Source organism: Thermobia domestica, chromosome 13, assembly GCF_964235325.1.
Source record: "Thermobia domestica chromosome 13, izTheDome1.hap1.1, whole genome shotgun sequence".
Classification (NCBI taxonomy): Eukaryota; Metazoa; Arthropoda; class Insecta; order Zygentoma; family Lepismatidae; genus Thermobia; species Thermobia domestica.
Genome location: NC_137466.1, coordinates 66,662,738 through 66,685,275, shown reverse-complemented (window position 1 = coordinate 66,685,275; position 22,538 = coordinate 66,662,738). Strand labels below are relative to the sequence as shown.

Sequence of the window (22,538 nt, the reverse complement as noted above, 5' to 3'; positions counted from 1 at the left end):
CGTGAAGGAAGAAAGTACCATGTGCACTTTGCGCCTCTACTAGGGATTTGAACTGGTGTCCTTTAAGGTGATTGTCCAAGGAATGGAACAGGTGATAATTGGATGGTGCGATGTCCGGGGAGTATGAAAGATGCCATAGTATTTCCCATTCAAGCATAGAATGGTGTCTCGGGTCATCCTAGCCACATGGGGCTTAGCGTTGTCCTGTAAAAGAAGGACCCCTTTGCGATTCAGAAGTGCTGGCTCCAGAGTTTTGAGTTTTTCTTGAACACGGCTCAACTGCTGACAGTACACAGTTGCATTGATGCTCTAACTAGCTGGTGGCAGTTTCCGATGTATGATTCCACGAGCAGTCTACCAAACACACAGGAGGACCTTCATCTGGTACAGTGCTGGTTTCGGATGTTTTGGAATCGGTTCATGGGACGCTATCAATGATGACGCCGCCGTGGAGCTTCGTACAGGACCCACTTCTCATCACATGTCAACACCATGTCCACAACTGGCTCCTTCCTCAGACGAGACACCAAAGAAACACAGGTGTCTGCTCGCGTTGCCTTCTGGCCCGGAGTCAAATCATATGGGACCCATCTACACAACTTCTAGTGCTTCCCAAGTTGACGTTGGTGCTGCCGAATGGTTTCTCAACTCACACGAAATTGTAATCCCAGTTCCTCACATGTCCGGTCAGTGTTCACCTCAATTGCTAGCTAAAGATCTTGATTTTGTACATGTGTTGGTCTTACGGCACGTGATGCGTCTGCTGCACTGTCCGCGTAGTCACGACACCCTCACCAAAGGCTTGGCATATCTTCCGCCCCACTGTAGCGGCGTTTAATCCCAGTTTGAACTCGTACAGCATACACGCCTTTATGACGTTCTGTGGAGGTCCCATGTTATCTCTGTTCTTACGCAAATTCACGGTGTAACTGAACTGCACAACCACGTAGTATGTTGGATATGCCTACACCAACAACTGACCTTCGCCTTATCTCCATTTGATTTCAACACACGGTGTGAGGGTCAATGGAACATAGACTTCCACAAAAAGCGACAGAACTTCCTTGGTTACCTTTGTATAATGATTTATCTTTAGTTCTTGTTCATTGGTGCACTTTTCTGTACGGAAAATTTTTATAGCTTTGCTGTTCAAATGAAATAAAAAATGTTATGTGAAATGAGTAATGAAACAGGCTACGAAATTCGTGATTCGAAAAATGCCACAGCCGTGATTCACAGTCGACGAAATATACTCATACACATAGAATGTATTTATGAGGATGTTAGTGAAATTCTAACAAACATGATTCTCTCCTCTCTCTATCTCTCTCTCTCTCTCTCTCTCTCTCTCTCTCTCTCTCTGTGTGTGTGTGTGTGTGTGTGTGTGTGTGTGTGTGTGTGTGTGTCCTCTCACTAAATCTCCAGGACTTCCTTTCTCCCTTGTTGTGTGTATTTCAAAGTATTGCACTGAAAGATAACTATAAAGTCTATCAGAGGAAAAGAATATGAGAATAATATAAAAATAAGGTACATTGTTTTCTTATGAGGGATCGTCAAAGATCAATCGAACGAGTATGCAAAGCCTGCCACGTAAATTGTAAGATATGCCGCAGAGGGAAACTGTTCAAAATTACTGCATTTATTTTCCCTTTGGAAAGGCGAACAAACATAAAATTGTGTTTGAATAAACAAGTTACGGTACTCTTGATTAAGAAAGTCAGACATGAGTATTCGAGATCGAGTAGACATCATTAACTCACTTTGAAAACATTGTACTAATGATGTAGTGCTGATATTACGGCTGTCTCCGGGACATCGGTCGGTTTAGGCTACTGGATTTGAGAAGCAAGACCCGAACTAAACGTTCTGATCCAAGTAAACCGAGTACCCTTGCTTAACAAATGTCATCAGTCATCATCATCATTATAGGTATGCTGCCATTATTGGCAGTAGCTTGCCGAAACTGAGAAGCATCCAGCCTCCTCGGTGTTCCGCTAACCTCTTCCTCTGCACGTACAATTTTTTTCTTTTGATATCGTCCATCAACTGTAGTTTCCCTCTCTTTCCTGCCACCATACTCTCTAAAACGCCCCTCATGATACAGTTCCTTTTTAGCCAATGTTCCAACCAGTTTTTCGTTCTCTTCTCAATAATATCAAAAACTATTCTTTTCTCCCCCACCACTTCTAATATTGTCTTGTTCGTTTTTTGCTCGACCCAGCTAATTTTCTACATCCACATTTTGGAAATTTCTGGTCGTTTTTCATAATTTTTGCGTAATGTGGATGTCTATGTTTTATGACCCATATAGTACAATACTTCATATTACGCATTTTATCAGTCTTTTCCTAAACTCTTTATTCAAAGTCCCATAAAATAGTATTTTCTTCCTCCTAAAGGCTTCTTTCACCATTCCGATCCTTGCTTTTTTTTTTTTTTTCACGTTCACACTTCATATCATATCACTAATAATACTACACAGCTATCGAAAACTAGTCACCTGTTCTATTATCTCCCCTCCTATTTCTATATTTGACACCCACTCCTTCGTTCCAATTACTATGGCTTTTGTCTTTCTAACATTTATTATCATCTAATATTCTTCACAGCCCTTTCTCAAGTTTTCTAATATGCTATTAATTTTCCCTTCAAATTCAGCAACATACACCATATCATCTGCAAAACGTATACACCTACCAAAATGGCGTCTTAAGCTCTTTTCCACTATATCTTCTAGATAAATATTGATGAGAAAATGGAAGGAAGCTAGGGAGATAATGAAGGCAGGAGACAAGGTGATGAATTGGAATGCAGGATTCTCGATAAATAAAGAGTGGGAGAAAATTGTGCTTAAAGAAGAACAAATGAAAAGGAAGAAGGAAGAAAGAGAAAAAATAATAAGGAAAATAATAATAATAATTAATGTGCAGAATGTATCCAGCGAAAAAAGTAAACTTTTAATTGGACACGTGTGCAGCTAAAAAGTGAAAGTGAAAGCCACAAAAGTGTTTCTTTTCAATGAAGGGGCGGAGCCTAATTAAAAGTTGATCTCCGGGGAGTATATAAGTGGTGACAAACTCCCAAGCAGCCAGGAGTGGAGGTCTGATGAAGACACAGTTATTGTGTTGAAACTGTTACGTGATACTGTTTTTTTACATATTATCACATAGCCTTGCTCAGTGTGTTATTGTGTATTAGTACAAAATGGAAACAAGGCTTGATATAATACTTATAAATATTAAACAGTGTACACGAGAGATATCATCCTTGTCGAACTCCCCTTCCAATTGCACTCTTCTTTGTCATTTCCTGGCCTATTCTGACACTTGTTGCTTCGATCTTTCCATTCCAACACAACATTGTTTAGAACTCTTAACAACAATTCTTAATTCACGCGGTCAAAAGCCTTTCTTTTTTTATTAATACGGTAAATACAGCATACACTTCTTTTCCCTTTTCTAAGCCTTTCATCGATCGTGGTCATCACTGAAATATCCTAAATGCTAACTACTAGATTTTAAATAGATTCTTATTATTGTTAATTTCAATTAATCTGCCATCTATCTTCATGTAAGTTTAACATCACTTGCGGATGATTATAAATAACATTATCTTGGGCGAAATCAACAGTCACCAAAGCACATGAAGTCACAATTATCTTACAGAAATTACTGTTCAACCAAAATAGCTTTCTAGAAATCTTTACTGTTTTAATTTAGCAGTTTGTAAGTACTTAAAAAAATTAAGTTGTAAAATTTTAATATATACTAGCTGAACTTGCCGTGTCTACACAGCACATCATTCTAACATAAGCATGAATATTGTTCCCATTTCCTCATTACATCTACCTAGGTATAGAGACACAAGTGAAGGGCAGCAGGAATCATAAAGGGATTGAATTACTATAGATGAGAAAACTTTCAATTACTTTTTTTTTATTATTATTATTGAACGAAACATTCCATAGGCCTTTGAAGCTGCCAGCATTAAATTGGTTTCGCCCTTCAGATAAAAACAAAGCGCCTGCAATGTCCGTCAACCCGCTGTACGTAGCTCTTCTAATGGTTGCATAACACAAGGATCTCAACCTTAGCAATGTTCTAGAGACAATATTAACTTTTATTGGCCGAAAAGAACTACTGAAACGTTGAATAAAAAAATGATGTATGAGAACTGACAAATGTACATAAAGTTTGGAATCGATCAGCGAAAATGTCACATTTTTAGAACTTGTAGTTTCCGAGATTTCATTCTCAAAGAGAATTGCCCACAAACATATAAATATTTAAATATTACTATATAGATTATTTGATATAATAACATGAAAAAATTGATAGATATATACGTTTCAGAGAAAAAACTCTATTCTGTGTGACATGATAAGTGGTATGGTGGAAGGAAAACAAAGGAGGGAAAGACGAGGACTTTAATAAATAGGCCTTGTTAAAACAGATAAACTATTACATTAAGATAAAGAGAAATGAAATTTTTAAGTTTAACGTCCCACTATTATGCCGGTTAGGCTAAAGGAGACGGTGATATTGAGAAATGAGTGAAATGGTGGAATGAACAAAGTGTGAGGAAACGGGAGAACCCCAAGAAAACCCACGAGCACGGTGTTTGTCCACCACAAAGTCCACACAGCGCGAGCTGGGATCGAACTAGGGACCCCAAGCACTGGAGGTGAACGCTCTACCACTGAGCCACCGCGCTAAAATAAAGAGATTAGCTGATGAAGTTGTTGAATAAAAAGCTCCTCAGTTTACGAATGTGAACGTAGCAGGGCCACTTTTTAAAATTATAAATATTTGCATACCATACGTTTGTACCGATCTGTACCGTAAAAATTTTCGTTTGTACCGGTCTCAAATTCAATAAAATCGTAAAATAAAGTAATCCTGCTAAGTTCGCGTGAACATAGAACTATTGACTAGTTTCTTAAATTTGGAAAATATGTGAATTTTAATAACAATTATACAAAAATTTAACGGAAACAGAACACGAACCAAACTTTATTTACGAGTATATTGTAAAAATAAGATCTGTTTTTACATCTACTATTTAAAGTGCTTAAATAGGGTGTATTCCTTAAAATGCAGACAATACATAGTCATAAAATAAAGCGAAAGACTTATACACAACAAATAAGAAAATAAATTCACATCTAAAAATTGTCAATTACTTCAACTGTTTTGTTAACTATTTATTATTTAGCAAAAAAAAAAAAGAAAAAAAAGAAAGAAAAAAGAGAAAGAGAGAAAGAGAGACAACGGAATTCAGTAAACTTTAAAAAAAATATTATTATACCTTCAGAAAGTACTTTAAAGTCCAAATTCACGCAAAATGTATTAGGAATGTACATAAAACATAATTTATGCAAACATACTGTATAATCTTTCTTATAGCAGAAACATTACTTATTTATTATACATGTATTTTAACGTAAGCATTTATGTCATGTTTATCGTTTATAAAAGATTTAATCATACTCTAAAATAAAAGTTCTACTTCATCTTACCTCTGCTACTTTTAAATGAAAAGAAAAACTATTTAGTCTTGGATTCAAAATGTTTTTGAATTCCGATCACTACATTAAACTCAAATGTTAGTTGGGGGCCGCGGTGGCTCAGTGGTAGAGCGTTCACCTCTGGTGTATGGGGTTCCGGGTTCAAACCCTGCTCCCGCCAAGTGAACTTTGTGGTGGACAAACACCGTGTGCGTGGGTTTTCTCGGGGTTCTCCCATTTCCTCCCACTTTCTTCATTCCACCATTTCATTCATCACTCATTATCACCGTCTCCTTTAGCCTAACCGGCATAATCGTGGGACGTAAAACTCAAAGATTTCATTTTTTCATTTTCGAGGTTCTCTCGTTTCCTCCCACTTTCTTCATTCCACCATTTCATTCATTTCTCATCTTCACCGTCTCCTTTAGCCTAACCGGCATAACCGTGGGACGTAAAACTCAAAAACTTCAAGGCGGGAGCTCATGTGGTTCGGATTCCACATTAATCAGTAGGTCCACGTCTCATATAGCCTCGCTGCTGAACGGGACGTTACACTCAAAATCAACCCAACTCATCAAAAACTTCAAATGTTAGTTGTTAACTTGAATGAAAGAAATGGATAATTCCAAAAATTTTCATCATACTCCATTTTTGTGAGTGTTAAAAGTGTATCTATACATTAAACCTTAAATGGGAAAGAATTGCGAGTTTTTTTTTTTTTTTTTTTTTAATCCGAATGTCAAGCATTTACACTGCAGTGTTCAAGCAATTGAACACTGCAAATACACTGTAGTAGTGAATTCTATTGACACGCTGAATTAATATTACCATATAATCAATCTGCTAACATTCATCTGTAAATAAATTGTATACAAACTGTTTGGAAATAGAGGTGGAAGATATTTTATTCGTTTCTCGAGTAAGACTAACCAGTTTTGGAATTCTTCGTAATGGAGATTTGCTGGAATTTTAAAAGATGAATCAATCACTCGTACATTTACTGTTTAATATTTTTCATTTGTAATGTTTAATTATTGTCTTCGTTTGAAGTTATATTGTTCTCATATGCCAACACAGTGACCGAACATAATCCCATATTAAAAAGTGATTTCAAAAACGAAAATTATTGAACATTAATGAATATAATAGTGTAATGATTTTTCAGGAAATATACAAAAGACTGATGTTTAAAAGAATTTGATACACATATTCAATCCTAAAGTCCTGAAAAATTGCAAAAAGCATTTTCGTGAATTTAGAATTACAGAAGATATATCTTAAAATTTCGATAACCATGCTTATAATTGTTGAAATATTCAACAACATTTTTCTTCACTAAATATTTTTCTTCTTTCATTTGAAGAATCACATTTGGAAATCTTTTTGTTTAATTTAAATAGGACAATATTGATTCGTCAATTATGCGCAACAGAAAATTAATTGAGCACAAAGACTTGTTTCAAATGAAACAGTTTCCATACTTTGTGAGTCCTGGTGCTCCCAACGACTATGAAGTCTGTAATTATAACACATAATGTCCTATGTTCAGATAATTTACACAATGTTCTACTCTGTATATTTAATTGATTGCCGCACTGCCTAGGTATTTTTGGTAACGCGGACTACCAAGTGGGAGGGGATTATTTTGCGCCCACCTGTTAAGATTAAATATATCTTGAAAAAAAAACAACAAATTAGAAACTCTTTTAAAAATCTACAGGGACTGAAATGAACCGTACATAGAATAAGACTAACAGCTATTTATTATACTACCATCTAGAAGTGACATTTCTAAATGTCAGTCACATTTCCTACGAACGGGAATGGGGTTACTTTGTGCCCAACAACTTAAAATATCCGTTTATCGGCCGTGCGCACCAACGAAGTTCAAGTGTTGAACGAGGATCATAGCCAAGTTCAGTGAAAATGTCTGTTGCACCAACAACGTTCAAGGATAAGTCTCGGTCAAATGGTAGATGAACTTGGTTTTAGCTTGAACGGCCGACTTTGGGGGTTTAAACTTCGTTGATCCAAGTCAGTCTGTTTACATTTTATAATGTCTTTGTATTTTTCCACTAATGAAATTCGATTCTCGTGATCGGAGAAATTTTCTGCTCGTGGTTTCATTATTTTTTCGTAGATACAATGTATATCAATAAAATGAAATAAATGTTCTGAAGTTCTAGGAATACAGTTCATTTTTTTAATTTTCAGGTAAAGTCTGTTAACTAGCAAAAATAAATAAGGAGGATATGTAGCTAGAAAACCTGCGATGCTGTAGCTTTACAATAGAGAACCCACTAGAAATAAACTACTGTGCGTTTTTTTTTTTTTTTTTTTTTTTTTTGACAAAATTAGCTCAGCATTTTCGACAATGTACTTTCTAAACAATTTTCGAGTAAAGATTAACGTTAGGAGGGCATACAAGTTATGTCAATAAATACAGTATTTCCTATCAAAATTCCATGCAAACAGCGTAAAACATATCCAGTTATTCCTCGTAAAACTCATTATCCAGTTATTTCCAGAGTGTTATCAAACAATTGCGTTCAATTGTATAAGACACATAGAAACTTAACTACTATAGTGAAAGCTACACGTCTCAAAACCACGCACCAAACTTCGCAAGCTACTCATTACAAGCTATTTTTGAACCTATTACGGTTTACGCCCAGGTGAAGCTGCTGGGCTATATTCGAGGTGCGTACGTAGAGAACATGCAAATTTGAGATGGTAGGTATACGTGTAAGCAAATTAAGGGTTCACTCCAGCAGACAGTTCTACCAAATAGAAAATTTATAAATAAAAAACGACGTGAAATATTTTTCATGAAGGAATGAAAATGTGAATATAAGTAATTACCATCTATCACAGCATATTGATGTTAATTATTAGTGATAAAGAAATTATTGTATGTGTGTGCTCTTTCACTGTCCTCGTTTATGTGTATACCCCGTCGCTGACGTGCCTGCTCCCTATGGATGCAACCGCTCGGGCCTTCCTACTGCGCTCCTACTCTAACTCGGTTAGATAGCATTCGTGGTTTTTAGTGGCCACCTAGCATAACTTGCTATACGCCCACATTTTATTTATACATTACTGAGCCATCCTAGTCAATTCCCAAGTAGTAATGGAGCTCTTCATTTAGTGCATGCTCTGCTAAAAGAAAGCTCTAATCTAACCTGAAAATGTAAAAAAGTGTCAAAATTTGGTAGAACCGTACAAAAATACGTACCAATCTGTAGTAGGTGATCACTACAAGCTAGTTTTGCATTATAATTGCATAATTATGAACCATACGTTTTAATGCTGTTTCTATAATCACAGATTACTTACATGTGTAACGAATGTATTTTGAGAAATTGCACCGCAAAACAGGAGAGTGATATTTTCCACAGTGGTCTTTCCTTATGCACACACCACCATCGCTAATGTGCCTTCTTTCGCGGACAAAATCATGAGCGATCCCTCAAATTGTGCCCTGCTTCGAGTCGGAATAGATAAGATAGGTTGTTTTGGCCATTTAGCACAGATTCGTGCGTGGTTTTTGCACTTATTGTATTTATAACATATAAGTTTGCAAATATATTATAAATGTGTGCGTAGCTGGTGGACAGGTGAAAAACTAAAAATGCAGAAGTCGTTAGATCATAAATGGAAAGAATAAATGGTAGCGCTCCTCAACTTTACCTACGCAAACTAGGAATTGTAGGCAAACGCCAACAGAGGAAAGGATGTAAAAGGCATTAGAATAACGTTTCCACGATGAAATATGAATAACTGCTGAATCAATTTTCCCCATCAGTGGATTCCAAGTTTTTTTTTTTTTTTTTTTTTTACTTACTTTTTATTTTCTAGTGGGGAGTATTTTAATATACTGGGGATGAAATGTACTAGGAATCCACATTGAGGGCTATGGTCACGAGGAATTTCATGGTTCTCGCGGAGAAGTTCCCCCCGGTCAATTCATGAAATCACCACTGGTCCATATAGATCCACATTATATTTGTTCTTTGTTATAAGTTTAGTGTAATCTTTATGGTGCAGTTTTACTATAGGGGCTACGGATCCACAGATTGTAAAATATATGGAAAATATTGCAGACGTCTTTAATTTGTCCATTTTATGTCGAGAACAGCGTGCAGTTTTACTATACGTATCCATAGTATAAGTAGTAGTAGGAACGAATCAGAAGCCCCGCAGGGGTTAGTTGGGTTCTCTTCTCGACATAAAATGGGAAAATTAAAGATTTGCCCATATTTCTCTATACATTTTGCAATCTGTATCCGTATAGTAAAACTGCACCGAGAACAGAACCCAACAAACCCCTGCGGGACCTCTAACCCTTTCTTACTACTAATAGTTCTACTACTTACACTATGGGTTCGTATAGTAAAACTACACGCTACAATCTAATCTAAAATATACTACCAATATTGTAACACCAAGTATTACTCGATTATTTTATTACAGGTATAATTTATTAGTCCATTCTTTGATTATGTATTCAGTCGAGATGCACACAATCTCGAGATTCGAGAACCTCGGCACGCGGTATACTTTCTTCATTTGTTACTTTGTTAAACGAAGTTTAGAGACAAAAGATGACAACCAATCAGAGTCGATTTTACAAATTGACCGAAGTTTACTTAAACGAGGTTTACTGAACTTCGATTTTCAATGGTGCAACGAAAGTCTGGGAACCACGTTTAATCTTGAGAGTTTAATGTTGAACGCTCGTTTAAACTTCGTTGGTGCACACGGCTGTCAAAGACAACATTAAACTCTCAAAATTAACAATTAGTTCACAGGAGAAGACTAACCGCCAAATTCAGAAAAGGCAGGATACTGCTATTTATTATACTGCCATCTAGGAGTAACATTACTAAATGTCAGTCACATCCAGGGCCGCCCACAAGGGGGATGTATGGCGCAAGCTGCGCCATTGAGAAAAAATTTGGGGGGGATTTTACTCTACTTTCGAACTAGCAATTTTACTGTCGGAATAGCATTAAAACACGATTTTGAGAAGCTAATTTTCAAAAATTTTCCGGGGTGAACCCCCGTACCCCCTCTTCGATACTCGATGAGTGAAGTACCGCGCAAGTAGCCGCATGAAAGGAAAGGTTGGTTCGTTTTAAGAGAGAAGGGCCGCCCACAGAAGGGATGAATGGCGCAAGTTGTGCCATCGAGAAAAAAATTGGGGGGAATAAAAAAAATTGGGGAAGAATTTTACTCTAATGTCGAATAAGTAATTTTGCTGTCGTCAGAATAACATTAGAACTCGATGCGATTTTTTTTTAAATCTCGAGAATGAATCCCCCTTCCCCCTGCTTAGAAACTCTATGAATGAAGTACCGCGCAAGTTGCTATATGAAAGGATGGGCTGGTGGGTTTATCGCTTTGTGGATATATCTGGATCAGTCTGGATCAGTGGGTGAAGAAAGGATTCATTAGGCCTTACAGGTGTTTGTTGAATATGTCTGGTTTTCCATACCTAACAATATTATACCAGATACTTCTGTCATTACCAGCAACGAGTTGCTCAGCAGAGAGGATTATGAGTAAAGTAAAGATTGTAAAAAATAGACTAAGAAGCAGCATGGGAGATGTATGGCTCTCCGACATGCTTGTCCTTTCTTCCGAAAAAGACATTTTAGAATGCATTCCCAACAGCGATATTATAGACAAATTTGTTTTGTCGAGTGAGCAAAGAAAAAAATTATTACTCTATAAAGGACACCAAGGGTAGGTTAAGGTCACCACCACGACCAGTAATAATTTAATCCAAGAAAATCATTCCTGTAAAAAAAAAAAAAAAAAAAAAAAAAAAAAAAAAAAAAAAAAAAAAGTATGAGCGCCCTTAAAAAGAAGTGAAATCACAAAAATGAGCGCCAAGTTCTGGTGAACAACAGTTACAAACACTCAAGGAATCACTTTCAAATTTAGATTTGAAACTTGCCTATGTTGTCTGTTGAAAATTATAAAGTAGTTTGACCTAATTGTGAGCTAGTGGTAACCATACAGACAACAGCCAAGTTTCAAATCTAAATTTGAAGTGAGCCAGTGAGTGTTTGTAACTGTTGTCCACCAGAACTTGGCGCCTATTTTTGTGATTTCGATTCTTTTTAAGGCCACTCGTACTTGGCTCTTTTACAGGAATGTTTATTGTTGGATATCACTTCTTTTTGTAGGCTAATTTCGAGGATAACATTTTCTTTTGGTATCAAACTCAGTAACTTGTAACTTGCGTCTTACTTTTCATGTATATACAAGGGAATTATATCAATATTTTGTAAAGAAAAAAAATAATACTACTAATTGTAAAAAAAGAATACCTGTGCCATACACAGTGTGTAGAAGTTTTTATACCCTTCAATAACCTTATAGAACATATTTAGTATTGTACACTACCAAGACTACTAATAAAAGTAATGCCATTTTTATAATTACTACTGCCCCTACTACTACTACAAGCATTCTATAATACTACTACAGGAAATAAAAACAACAACAAAAATAACAATTACTAGTACTATAAAAACTACTGCTACACTGGGCAATTGTTTTTAGAAGACTTGAGTTTTGAGGAGGGAAGAGATTATTAGTTTTGGGGGGAGTGCGCCATCAGCTTTGGGGGGGATGGGCACCCCTGGTCACATCTCCTACCAACTTTGTGTTCACCAACTTAAAATAGCAAATTTTATGAGGCACACTTACGTTCAATTTGAACCATCGTAAGGTAAGCCTATATGCTTTAGCTAAACATGTTGAGAAATAACATATTTTCTTATAATTTTAAAGAAACGATTATAAGGGCCCATTGGTAGGCCGAGGATTTTAAGTTGTGAGTATTTATTGGCACTGAAACATGCGATCTGAAAATTATCGGTGCCGTACAAATGAGAGAACTGCAAGTTATTGTTTCTGTCCAGGAAGGAAAGTAATAAAAGATTCGTTTTAATATATTAAAAACAGTACTTTCACAATTGATAAGGCAAACACCGTTTTGTAAAATTTCCATATCAAAATATTCTTTAGCAATCATTGTTCATAATCTATACACGTTTCTACAAACAATCTTAGTTGACATTATTTCTATAATAGAAACCGAATTTGTATCTGGAGTTACACTGTCAACTTGTTCCCTGAACTTCCCACTGTCACAATAGAGAACTTCCCACTGTCACTAAACGCATGCAATACAGAATCAATAGCACATGCATTTTAGTGCATATATATATATATTTTTTTTTTAAATTTCCAACTTTAATAGGACGACATTCCATACCGCTTTCTAAATGACCTTTCTTAGTGTTTATTCTTTTGCTACTTATATCGAGCGTTAGATGTGATTATTATTATTATTATTATTATTCATTGTGTATAAGTCGTTCACTTCAGTTTATTTATATTGTTTGCACTTTAAGTAAAACACCCTATCAAGCATAGTCCATGTCCTTTTACAATATAAATAAAGTTTGTTTTGTATTCTGTATCCGTTGAATTTTTATGTAATTGTTATTGGAATATTTATATTCTTAAAATTTGAGGAAATTAGTCAATAGTACTGTTATCCTCATGTGAACTTAGCAGGACCACTTTATTTTTCGATTTTCCCGAATTTGACACCGGTACAAACGAAAATTATTACAGTACAATCCGGTACAAACGAAAATTATTACAGTACAATCCGGTACAAACTCAGTACAAACGGTTCGTACAAACAAGTTTTCAGATTTCTAGAAATTGGTATTCTGGTCCTGCTAAGTTCACGTATTCACCTGAACTTACTGCTAAGTTCACGTATTCACCTGAACTTAGCAGGGTCACTTTATTTTTCGATTTCTTCGAATTTGAGACGGGTACAAACGAAAAATTTTACATTACAATCCGGTACAAACGCAGTACAAACGATTCCTAAAGAAAAATCTTCAAATTTGTAGAAATTTGTATTCTGATCCTGCTAAGTTCACGTGATCTTTCATCATGCCACTTTGATTACAGGGTTTATATCCTAAGTGGGTAGGGGTTCATTTTGTTGTTGTTGTTGTTGTTTATTCCAAAAGCAGATTATATTACGGGTTTTATCATTATATTTTCATTGAAATGCGTAACCTAAGGGGGGAAGGGGATCAAATACTTTCTTTCCATAAACCTACTCTCCTGTGCGAAGAATGTCAATTTCAACCAGTTATTTATATTAATAGTACTTTTACAGCATCCATGAATGCTACACTTCTTACTATTAAATTATTATTTTCATATCAACACTGTTCCTCATATTACAAGGCACTGTGGGGGACCACGATAGCTCACTGGTAGAGTGCTTATCTCTGGTGAGTGAGGTCCCTGAATCGATCCTCGACCAAGTAAGTTTGCGGTGGACAACATCTCCGTGGGTGTTCTCGGGATACTCCCGTTCCTCCCACGTTTTCATTTCACTAATTCTTCCATCGTCATTCACCCGTCTTCCTTAGCCTAAATGGCATAATCGTGGGACGTTAAACCGAAAGATTTTCATTTCGCGACGCTGTAATTTAACGATATTACAAAGCAAACAAATTGTCAGTTATATTTTGTAATTTTACACAAAATATACACTGTGTAAACGTTACGGTTTCTTTTTTTTTTTTTTTTTAGAAACCTTTGTAAGTTAACGAGTGGGTGAGGGGGGAAGGATGTTGCATTTCCGAAACAGTTAACGAGCTCGAGTTATCTGATTCGATGTAAAAAGTGGTTTCGGTGCATTAGTCGTAACTGATTATAGTGTTTTTAGCCCACTGTTCGTTTACCAATAGTACATTAACGAACTCATCAATAACAATAACACAGATTACATTATAAAGAAAGTGAAAAAACTATAAACAACATAAAAAATCGCATCCATTATACTCACCGGTCATACTTCCACTACCATGATGGTTGTTCTTTCGTCTTCGCTCCACGAAACACTGAAGGCTCTGCACTCATTGTAACTGTCAACAGCCCTCGTTATTTCAGAGAACGGCCATATTTGATTGACCCCTTTCATACATGCTTTGCCTATAATTAAAACAAAACAACGGTAGATTATCAGCGGCAGGCTCTGAAATTACCATTCAAATCAATAAAAAAAAAAGGAATTACCCCCCTCTATCCCCCAAAAAACGAAGGCAAAAAAGAAAAAAACAATACACAACTATGCATGATGCCCTGGCTTCCTTGTAATTTACTGTCATCTTTCCACAAAATGATGGGTAATTTTTTAAGCACCAAAATACAAGAATTAATTAATTATGGAGAAAATTATATGCTATTGCTCAAATTCTAGTGACACGGTGTTTTGCAGTTTTTTTTTTTTAACCATCCAAATAATCACAAGCAAACAAACACAAAAATAAATGTAACAAATTCACACACACAAATACACACGGTTTTCCAAATACGACCTCTGTAATTTGAATGATAATTAGATATTGATTGTATGTTGTTTTGGTTTCTCTCTCTCTCTCTCTCTCTCTCTCTCTCTCTTTCTTTCTCTCCTAAAAGTTTGTCAACAAAACTTAACATCGTAAATGAATAAAAGTTGGTGTTCAAGTGTGAATATCTTTGTAAAATGAAAATGGTACAATTGATATATCAAGTGTCAGCAATTTAAAAAAAAAAAAAAATGCTACATTTCGGAGATATGGTAGTTGAAAAGTTGGTTGTCTTTATTTCTATAGATAAACTACATTAACTTGGCACCTAATCTTCCGTTCCAAGTGCTGCTATCGGCTGAAAGTAATTCCACTCCCTTTCTCTAAGGCTCTCTCACTTAACAACAGCTGAACCCTTATTGGCTCAACGCGTGGATGTGTCGAGGGTGTGAACTTTAGTTCGCATTTTTTTGCCACAGCTCAAGACATTTTGGCAGCACTATAGATAATTATCTTGCAAAAAGGGAAAAAGAAAAGAAATGAAAGAGAAAGAAAAATACATATTTTGAGATTTTAATAGATTTAATGCTTCGTGATCCTTAAAGTATAGAAAGGAAAAAAAATAGTGATTGATTTCGCCATATACTGTGTGCAGGAGTCTGAGTAGTAAACTGTTCAATGAAATTTTAAACAAATATGCATATTATTATTATTATTATTATTATTATTATTATTATTATTATTATTATTATTATTATTATTATTATTATTATTATTATTATTATTATTATTATTATTATTGTCATTATACAACTTCTTCAAGTAAAAATAACAGAAAACTTCTTTCCTAAAATTGCTCTCCTCCCTGTATTTGAGGTGTACATATACGAGGGTGAGTCAAAAATTATCCCCAATTTTGACATAACACTTGTTACATTGTTTATACTGACCTATGTCCTTTTTTATTTTATTGGTATGCTGTTATGGTCATGTCATCCTGTGAAAGTTTGATCCTAATTCCTTTATTTCTCTTGCTTTTGTTGCTTATAGATCATGGCCGCTCCATTAGAAGTTTACACCAAAGAGGAAGAATTAGCAGTGATACAATACGGGAACACAATACGTGAATAGTGTCTTGCCGCAACAGATGGTCTACGAATGGATTTACAAAAATGGTGTGCACAAGTGTTACGAACGAGAAAGGAGCTGGACGAGCATCTACGGCCACAAATGATAACAACATTGAGAGTGCACGTGACATCGTTCCGTTAGACACTCCGTTGCGGCAAGACACTGTTCCCGTATTGTGCCGAAAGTCTTTGATGGATTGCGGCCCCTGATACACCTTCCGGCCTCAGAACCCGGATCACTGCTATTGTGCTGCCAAAATGTCTTGAGCCGTGGCAAAAATGCGAACTAAAGCTCATACCCTCACACACCCACGCGTTGAGCCAATAAGGGTTCAGCTGTTGCTAAGCGAGAGAAAGCGAGTGGAATTACTTCAGCCGATAGCAGCGCTTGCAACGAAAGACTAGGGATCAAGTCAATGTGGTATATTTATAATTGTTCCTCTTTGGTGCAAACTTCTAATGGAGCGGCCATGATCTACCTGCAAAAAAAAGAAAGAAAGAAAGAAAGAAAACGAAAAAGAAAGAAAGAAAGAAAGAAAGAAAAGAAAAGAAAAAAGAAAGACAAATGGAGGAATTCGGATCAAATCTTCACAGGATGACCACAACAGGATAACAATACTATAAACGTGGACAGAGATTAATATGAACAATGTAAAAAGAATTATGTCAAAATTGCGGATAAATTTTGACTTGCTCTTGTATACATAGTATTAATCGATAGAGGGAGGATGGAGGCTCAATGTAAAAATGATTTTTTTTAGTTTTACGTCCCATGATTATGCCAGTTAGGCTAAAGAGACGGTGATGATGAGAGATGAATGAAATGGTGGAATGAAGAAAGTGGGAGGAAACGGGAGAATCCCGAGAAAACCCACGCACACGGTGTTTGTCCACCATAAAGTTCACTTGACGGGAGCAGGATTTGAACCCGGGACCCCAAGCACCAGAGGTGAACGCTCTACCACTGAGTCAGCGCGGCCCTAGGCTCAGTGTAGAGCTCTTACTTCTGGTGCGGATCCTGGTTCGATCTCTGACGAAGTAAGTTGGTGATTTACAACACCGTGTTCGTGGATTTTCTAAGGTACTTCCGTTTCTTCCCATATTTTCATTCTACCAATTCCTTCATCATCATTCACTTACCTCAATGATGTGTCTCCCTTAGTCTAAAGGACATAATAATGAGACGCTAAACTGAAATATTTCATTCCATTTTTTAAAAAATAATAGTATAGTTTTAAACTAAAGTACTTTCAACACATCAGCTTACTTCGTGAACACTGATAAAGGGAAACTTGCTTATTGATTCAAAACAATATATTGCGTTGGAGGAAATATCTCTTACTTAAAGGAAATAAAACGTTATTTCTATTCGTAATCAATCTGAAATAGTGTTTAGCAGATGACATTTACGTGAAACACCCTGTTGACACCACCTTACGATTGAGGGTACTTGTTGTGCTAGTCTTCAAGAAAGAAATTTGTATTTCCTCACTAACTGCTATAACTACATTACATCGGGTTCACTACTTGCCCTGGTATCACAAGCACCTGGACAGATGCAACCCAAGTTACATGTAACACTAACCAGAAAACGACAGTTGGTAAGCCTGCCTTTGTGAAGGAATATATATACTGTACTTACATATTTAGGATTCACTTTCAAGTACAATGCATTTTTGTTTCAAAAGATCAAATATATTTCAGTCAAAAATTTTCTTGTAGGCTTTATATCTGAAGAACTACATATACTGTAACCAAACCCAAACTATCACTTAACTCAGTATGATGCGCTTAGTCCGTAAAAAATACGAAAACTCGATTTAGGGGCTGTTCAAAAAATGTGTGGCCTCTGATTCAAAAACTAATTATTGGTCAAGGCCGCAATCTTTTGATGTATTTTTTGGATTATTCGTAAAATTCTTGACCAAAATCGCAATCTTTGATCCATTTTTTGGATCACTCCTAAATTGTATTAGTTTATCTTGATTTTTGTATAAATGCCATTAACTCCATACAAATGCTTGCTTAATAGCAATAATATGACATTTGTGCTGGACAGAACTTTAACTTCAGGATGTGTTTCATTGATTGCAACATGAGTTCTGTGTTCTATTAGCAGTAGGTCACCATAATCGATCTGTCTATTAAATTATGCATAAAGAGAAGATTTACTAATGAGCCAAAGAAAATAAGTTCTGAAGTTTGAAGCTCTTAGAAATATGGAAGCCCAACACTTGCGGTATCGACATTTGAGGTACAACTGTTCAAAATAACTTCTTATTCACCAAGTTGAGAGAACACATTTCAGTGTGTTCAGTTAGAGGAGAGATACACAGTCTTAACTGTTACATAAATACCTGGCCTTATCAAGTATAACAAACAAGTCAAAATAAGCAACAATGCATTTGTGATTTACTTTCATGTTTTAAGAGTTCAATCAACACATTAGAGATAACAGTAAACGTTTTCAGACAGAATACAATCTATAAGATTTTGATACGTTTTTACATAGGTATATAACTAATAATGAATACTGTACAATAATCATACAAAATAATAATAATAATAATAATAATAATAATAATAATAATAATAATAATAATAATAATAATAATAATAATAATAATAATAATAATAATAATACATCGAGTCCTTTATAAGAAAAATACTCCAGTAATAAAAACAAAATGAAATGAAATCTTTAAGTTTTACATCCCACGATTATGCCGACTAGGTTAAAGGAGACGGTGATGATGAGATACGAATAAAATGGTTGAATGAAGAAAATGGGAGGAAATGGAAGAACCCCGAGAAAACCCACCCACACTGTGTTTGTCCAACACAAAGTTAATTTGGCGCGAGCTGGGATCGAACCAAGGACCTCATGCACCAAAGTTGAACGTACCATTAAGCAGTAATAGTAACAGCTTATAATGAATACAAAATGCGTCTATCGACTTGTCGGTCTATTTTACAAGTAGCTACAAAACAATAGATATAGGGTAACTGGCTACAATAACGCCAGGGATACAATAACGCCAGGGATACAATAACGCCATGTGTTTTTGAACTGTTTACAGTACAGAAACTAAGCAGGTGGCATCAGTCTGCAATGTGCCAATGCATAGGAGGCACATCTGTTGTTTTCGCGCGTGAGTTGATTTCCTATGGTGTAATGTGTGTGTTGTGCAGTTTTTGTTTTATCAATTCAGACCAGAAAATTGAGAAAAAAGCGTAAGTAAAGTTTTTGAAGTCTTTTTTATTACTATCACTACAGGGGCGTAGTGTGTAGGAATTTAAACGGTATTTTTAAATAAAACTCAATGGTCAATAACGAGCGTATCGACTGTATATACATGAGTCAATGTGTTATTAGAGAGCAGTGGAACGATGGTATGTTTATTGTGTTGTGTGGCTGCAATAACGCCGAACGCGATGGATGCAATGGCGTTACTGTCGGAGTTAAAGCTGCCACACCTCAGAATGCAATATCTGCTTTTCAAGCTACTGGCATATACCCATGCAATCCTTTAGTAGTCCCAGAAACAAACTTTGCACCAAGTACCATCTCTTTAGTGTTTCCGACACAAGATCCTACTGGACAACAATCATCAGTTATCCACTGAAAATATCAACAGTCCCCAGCCGTCAACATCATCTGCACGTATCCGTGATCCTGTAGCTAATGCTCCGTCTCAGTCTTCTCACTTTCTTTACATTCTCCAGTAACAGCTATTTCACTGAACTTATTTCAACTCCAAAAATTAACAGATCTCTTCCTGGAAGGAATAGATCAAAAAACGTCGAAGCAGTGGTAGTGACTAGAAGTCTGTGTAACGAACGTCCTAACGTGAAGGATAATGTGTCAACTTTGCAACCGGGTGGACGAAAGAGAGTACTTATAAGAAGAATAGCGAAGGTTCGAAAACATGTCATCGCAAAGATAGCTCCCACTATTGCGTTACTTACAATGGGTATTATTACGATGATACTGGTAAAATTATTGATTGGTTGCAATGTGGAGTCTGTAAGGGGTGGTATCACGAAACTTGTGATGACTATTGCCTCTTAATGGACACCGCTATTCTTGTTCCATCTAATTATACTTGTTTCAACGTATCTCAGTTCATGGGTTTCATGATAAGTAATATGAATAATGATAACCTGGTGCTATTGTAACCATAGTGTATGCAATAAGGCCATTTCACTTTGCGCGACATTTTTGTGTATTACTTACACTACATATATTTTTCCAGGTTCTTTGCACTATGTTGTTATCAGTGAACACCAAGCCACTAAACAATGCAACATTTATTTTTTTCCGTCAAATATTAAGTGTGAAATCCTCGAAAAAAAAAATAAGAATTGTAGCTGCAATAATCAAAGCACTAGACAAAGTAGTTGCTTTTCTAAAACAAACAAAACTTACTCCAACTAATGAATGTATGATATTTTTCTCAAGAATTTCTAAACAATTTTTGAGGTTATATATTCAGTTAATGCATTGTCTATTATTTGGCCCAACCTTATTATACTGATGTCACATACGTTTTCCTTGCAGGTTTAAAGTTATTTTATATTGATAGTCGTTGTACAGTCAACACTAAAGGTAATTCTCTTCTGAGTACTATAACTCTATCAGATCAGGTGCAGTATTCCGGTTTCAGTACTAATTTTTGTAGATCAAAAACTGTAAGAAATATCGAGATGCACTTTTTGCAATCGATTCAGAATCCCAAGGGTAGGAGCCATCTCCTCCTTTAATTCTGTATTGAACCCAGAAGTGGTTAAAATTAACCATTTTAGGTTTCAACATTTCTCGGAATAGAACAAAAATGGTAATACATCGTAACAAGCGTTTTTTTTTTTTTTTTTTTAGTTGATTCAGCGTATTAAGAGAACGTATCATCACAACTCGCAACCCTCTACCAAGACCAGAAGTAGTTGGAATTTACTTTTTCGAGTTTCAATACTTATTTCCAAAGAGCCAAAACGGTTAGAAATATAAAGATGTAGTTTTTTGCAATTGATTCAGCTTCTCAAGAGTAGGATCTATTTCCTGCCCGAAAACTCTATACAAATAGAAAATGATTGAAATTAACGATTTCCTGTTTCAACTTTTATCGCAATATAACACAAATAGTAAGGCATAGCGAGTAATGGCTTTCTGATATGGATTCAGGGTCCGAAATACAGATCTGCTTTTGATCTTATTAATCTATTGCAGCCAGTAATTAGGGTCTATAGATGTAATACTCAAGTCTGAGTATTTAATTCCCATAGTCTAAAAGTCTACCATGGTTTCACACTGTGAAACGAAACTCACTTGTTTAAATAAGGAAAGCTTCGATATTTTGGGAAATTTACTCCCTTTGGCTAATTTCTAATGCAGTCAATATACCTCTAATAGTGTAAAGTTAGTACCTGTATTATACAGCTAAAAGAAAACTTCTATTCATATATCCAACCGTAATTGCGAGTGAGGATCAAGGTTACAAGACCGATATTTCTGGAGTTCCTTCTGTTAAGGAGGAATGAGGAGTGTGGGATAATTTTAATATATGGAGTTGGCAACTGTGCAGAGTTTCAGCCACCCGCCACCTATGGCGCTAGTTGTAGGTAAACAAAAATGGCGAGTCGTTTGGAAAACTGATCTCGCGGAGAAGTCTGCTTAGTTATTCGATTTCTGTGGGAGAAACATGTAACAGCGGCTGAAATTCACCGGTAGCTGATAGAGGTTTAGGGAGAAACTGTAATGTCTCGTCCTCATGTTACAAAATGGTGTCGAAAGTAGAGAAAACTTCACCGACTAGGAGCACAGTTGCCGATCCAGCATGGTATCAACAGATTTCAACACACCTGAGACATCATCGACCACCCTTCCTACAGCCTGGACCTCGCTTCAAGCGACTTTCATGTGTTCCCGCACTTGAAGGAGTACCTAGGAAGTCGTCGCTTAGCTCCAGACGAGGAGGTGAAATACTTCGTGACACCATGGCTGAACACGTAAGGACATGATTTTTACCAAGAGAGAATCTTCAAACTCATCGCATGATGCAACACGTGCCTCAACAGATGTGAAGACTATGTCGGAAAATAACCTAATGTATGTAGTATCAGTTGGCTGTATTGGTTGTATGAAATAGTATTAAAAAAATTCACTGCAGGCTTTGTAACCTTACTTTCTGATCACCCTTCGTAGCTCCTGTAACGGTCGTTAATCTTAAAATGTTATTTGAATTATGTTTCTTCTGGGTATATTAAATTGTGTTGTTTAAGTATACTGTGAATATATTTTCTTCTTCTTTAATAACGCTGCCACGAAGGTTAGCTGCCCAAAGAGTTACATCCTATATTTGGGGTATTTACTATTTGAACTTTTATACATTCAAAGAAGTGCTGGAATCATTTCAACATTAACAACGAAAGGGCAGCAAATAATTATGTTTTTGCTTTGTAATTTCACTGTTTTTCAGTGCTGATGGTTAATAATCTATGGTG

General features: G+C 36.0%; 1 long non-coding RNA gene across 2 annotated transcripts in view; it reads right to left on the bottom strand.

Annotated features, from left to right (window-relative positions):
• LOC145668204 (uncharacterized) overlaps nucleotides 1-22,538 on the bottom strand; it is a 332,744-nt gene that overhangs the window by 61,653 nt on the left and 248,553 nt on the right. For both annotated transcript variants that reach the window (XR_014127985.1, XR_014127986.1), the window contains one exon: nucleotides 14,406-14,551. This is a non-coding gene — a long non-coding RNA (uncharacterized LOC145668204). The remainder of the gene's footprint in view (nucleotides 1-14,405; nucleotides 14,552-22,538) is intronic.